Here is a 4,934-nt window from a genome sequence, read left to right as displayed (position 1 = left end):
ACTGTGTCCTTTCCCAGTGACAGTAGGGTCAGCAAGGCATGTATTGTATTATTGCCGTCGAGGATAAAAAGATGGGGTTTTCATCATATTGTTTGAGTTAATTCCTCTACATCATGTCATCTTGCTTAATGCGTTACTCCGCTCTTTATGAACTTAATACTCTAGATGCATGTGATACGTCTCCAATGTATCTATAATGAAGTATTCATGCTATTATATTATCATTCTTGGATGTTTTACAATCATTTTATAGCAACTTTATATCATTTTTTGAGACTAACCTATTGACCCAGTGCCTAGTGCCAGTTGCTGTTTTTTGCTTGTTTTTTACACTGTAGGAAATCAATATCAAAGGAAGTCCAAACACCGAGAAACTTTTTGTGGATTTTTTATGGAACAGAAGACATCCAATAGGTCAGAGCAGCACCTGGGGGTGCCCCAAGGGGGGCACAACCCACCAGGGCGCGCCTGGGGGCCCAGGCGCGCCCAGGCGGGTTGTGCCCACCTCGGTGGCCTCCCGCACCGCCTCTTCATCCTCTAAATTCCCAAATATTCGAAAAACCCTCGGGGTAACCCTAGATCAGAAGTTCCACCACCGCAAGGCTCTGTAGCCACGTAAAACCAATCTAGACCCCGTTCCGGCACCCTGTCGGAGGGGGAATCATCACCGGTGGCCATCTTCATCATCCCGGCGGCCACCACGATGAGGAGGGAGTAGTCCACCCTCGGGGTTGAGGGTTTGTACCAGTAGCTATGTGTTTAATCTCTCTCTCTCTCTATCTCTCGTGTTCTTGAGATGTCACGATCTTGATGTATCGCGGGCTTTGTTAATATAGTCGGATCATATGGTGTTTTCCCCTCTCTATCTTGTTGTGAATTGAGTTTTCCCTTTGAGATTTCATTTTATCGGATTGAATACTTTTATGGGTTTGAGAACACTTGATGTATGTCTTGCTATGAATACCCGTGGTGACAATGGGGTACTGTATTGATTCACTTGATATATGTTTTGGCACTCAACTCACGGATTCCCGATGTGACATTGGGGTGATCTTTGCATAGGGGTTGATGCACGTTCTTGTCTTTGTTTCTCTGGTAGAAATCTTGGGGCACTCTTTGAAGTTCTTTGTGTTGGATTGAATATTATAAATCTGAATTTGCTTTGGTGTTATTTTAGTACGAACTCTTGGTTAGATCGATCGGAAATAATAACTTTGAGGTGGTTTCGTACCCTACAAACAATTCCATCTTATGTTCTCCGCTAGATAGGAACTTTGGAGTGATTCTTCGTCACACGTTGAGGGATGGTTATATGATCCAATTATATTAGCATTGTTGAGAGATTGCACTAGCGAAAGTACGGACCCTAGGCCTCATTTTCAAGCATTGTAGTACCGTTTGTGCTCACTTTTGTTACTTGCTACCTTGCTGTTTTTTATTGTTACTATTACAAAAACCAATATCTACTATCATTACTACACTTTTATCACCGTCTCCTTGCCGAACTATTGCACCTATACAAATTCCCATTGTATTTGGTGTGTTGGGGACACAAGAGACTTTTTATTATTTGGTTGCAGGGTTGTTTGAGAGAGACCATCTTCATCCTACGCCTCCCACGGATTGATAAACCTTAGGTCATCCACTTGAGGGAAAATTGCTATTGTCCTACAAAACTCTGCGCTTGGAGGCCCAACACGTTCTACAAGAATAAAGTTGTGTAGTAGACATCAAGCTCTTTTCTGGCGCCGTTGCCGGGGAGGTGAGTGCTTGAAGGTATATCTTTAGATCTTGCAATTGAATCTTTTAGTTTCTTGTTTTATCACTAGTTTGGTTTATAAAAGAAAACTACATAAAAAATGGAATTGAGGTTGCATCATATTATTGATCATCTTTATAATATCTTTCTTGAAAATGATGGATCGGAAAATTGTGCTCAATTATTATTAGAAGAAGAAGTCAATAAGATGTTTGGAACAAACTATTTGAATGATGAGCATGATTGCAATATTATTAGTATGAATTCTTTGAATATCCATGATGTTAATGATGATTGCATTAGTCATGATAATGATGTCTCCTATAAGAATCTCAGTTTTTGGGGAGTGAATTGGGAGTGCAATTGCACACCAAAAAGGGAAGATAGATTTTGTAAGAAGCATAAATATTTAGAAACGAAAAAGTTGCAAGAGAGGCTAGATGATTGTGCTAAAAGATTTAATTTTTTCCGCCATCCTTGTGAACTTTGCAATGAACATGGTCACTTAAATCTCCAATGCAAATTATTTCATGATCAAATTGTGTCCAAAAATTGTGATAACTTGATTACCCTTGAGCATCATAAAGAGCTTAGTCTTCTTTTGGGTATGAAGAAACGAAACATATAACTAAGGGTCTTCCAAAATTTAATCTCGAGAGATTTCTTGATTTTGATCTAGAGGAAATTTATATGTTTTATGTGGTAAATTGCATTGAGAATCCTTATATCGCCAACTATCTAAAGACAAGAAAACAAATAAAATATGAAGAGAGCAGTAATGAAAGGGAAAATATTTCCCAATACCCTCCTAGTGTTTATTATGATGATTCAGGTAACGAGGAGGAGCTTCCTATCCAATCAATCTCTTCAACAAGAAGCTTGAAAAATTGATTAAACCCATACGCACTTGTAACGCCCACGATGCGGCTATATCTCCCACGTGTCGAGGCACGACTTAGAGGCATTACCGCATAGTGGTTTTGTCGCAAAAAGGGTCATCTTCACACAATCCCATGTAATGAACAAGAATGGGATAACGAGAGTTGGCTTACAATCGCCACTTCACACAATACATAAATATAATTCATACATCATCCAAGATCCACACATAGACCGACTACGGTCAAATCCAAATGAAAATAAGATAACCCCAAATGCTAGATCCCCGATCGTCCCAACTGGGCTCCACTACTGATCATCAGGAAAAGAAACATAGTAATGACCACGTTCCTCGTCGAACTCCCACTTGAGCTCGGTTGCATCATCTACACTGGCATCGTCGGCACCTGCAACTGTTTTGGTAGAATCTGTGAGTCACGAGGACTCAGCAATCTCACACCCGTGAGATCAAGACTATTTAAGCTTATAGGAAAGGATGGTGTAATGAGGTGGAGCTGCAGCAGGCACTAAGCATATATGGTGGCTAACATATGCAAAAGAGAGCGAGAAGGGAAGCAACGCAACGGTCGCGAAGCTAGAAATGATCAAGAAGTGATCCTGAAACTACTTACGTTCATGCATAACTCAAACCGTGTTCACTTCCCGGACTCCGCCGGGAAGAGACCATCATGGCTACACACACGGTTGATGTATTTTAATTAAGTCAAATGACATGTTCTCTACAACTGGACATTAACAAATTCCCATCTGCCTCATAACCGCGGGCACGGCTTTCGAAAGATAATACCCTGCAGGGGTGTCCCAACTTAGCCCATTATAAGCTCTCACGGTCAACGAAGGATAAACCTTCTCCCGGAAAGACCCGATCAGTCTCGGAATCCCGGTTTATAAGACATTTCGACAATGGTAAAACAAGACCAGCAAAGCCACCCGAATGTGCCGACAAATCCCGATAGGAGCTGCACATATCTCGTTCTCAGGGCACACCGGATGGGCAAGACGTCGGGTTGGCATAGACCCTGGTTGCCCAGGGGCGCCGGACATCGCCCAGTTTGGGCCAGCACTCGAAGGAGCACTGGTCCGGGGGTTTAAATAAAGATGACCCTCGGGCTTGCGAAAACCCAAGGGAAAAAGTCTTAGGTGGCAAATGGTAAAACCAAGGTTGGGCCTTGCTGGAGGAGTTTTATTCAAGGCGAACTGTCAAGGGGGTCCCATAAATCACCCAACCGCGTAAGGAACGCAAACTCAAGGAACATAATACCGGTATGACGGAAACTAGGGCGGCAAGAGTGGAACAAAACACCAGGCATAAGTCCGAGCCTTCCACCCTTTACCAAATATATAGATGCATTAATTAAACAAGAGATATTGTGATATTCCAAAAATATCCATGTTCCAACATGGAACCAAATTCAACTTCACCTGCAACTAGCAACACTATAAGAAGGGCTGAGCAAAAGCGGTAACTTAGCCAAACAACGGTTTTCTAGGAAAGGATGGTTAGAGGCTTGAAATAGCAATATGGGAGGCATGATATAGCAAGTGGTAGGTAGCGCAGCATGGCAATAGAACGAATAACTAGCAAATGCAAAGATAGAATTGATTTCGAGAGTATGGTCATCTTGCCTACAAGCATATCTACAGCACGATGGCATGTTTATGAAGCTATCCATGGCAAGAGCAAATACATAGCATGAATGGATCAACTACAACAACCTTGGCAAAATTGAATATCATGTTAACAATCTGCCAGAAATATTTTATAGCAAAAGTAGAGCAAGATTAAGACATACTATGGCACTTCATAATTGCAAACAGGGGCATGGCTGGATAGAGCACAACTATATCTACAAAACATCCTTACTGAACATAACCAAAAGGAGCATGGATCTCTCTGTAGACACATGGATACATGGCAACAAAATAACAGCAGTCACAGACTTAGTAAAATTACCAAGTCTCTGAAAACAGAAACATCACGAAGCCTAGTTTGCATGCTTGTGCTAGTCACCACATAGATCACAAAAATACATGGCATACACCTCTGTAAAGATGGCATGGCATACATCAAAACACATGTAGAGGTCCTACTCATAAGATGCACACATCAATTGCAACAAAAATAGCAAATCACCAAGTTCTGATACGTAACAGCAGGTAACAACATATAGCTCTCTTGCACCAGAGATTTGGGCATCAATATGGACTCAAATGAACATGGCACAATGGAACAAAATGAAGAGCATCTCGAGACGAACATTTTGATATATTACAC

The sequence above is a fragment of the Triticum aestivum genome, chromosome 4D (assembly GCF_018294505.1).
Source record: "Triticum aestivum cultivar Chinese Spring chromosome 4D, IWGSC CS RefSeq v2.1, whole genome shotgun sequence".
Lineage (NCBI taxonomy): Eukaryota > Viridiplantae > Streptophyta > Magnoliopsida > Poales > Poaceae > Triticum > Triticum aestivum.
Note: the sequence above shows the minus strand (reverse complement) of the source record.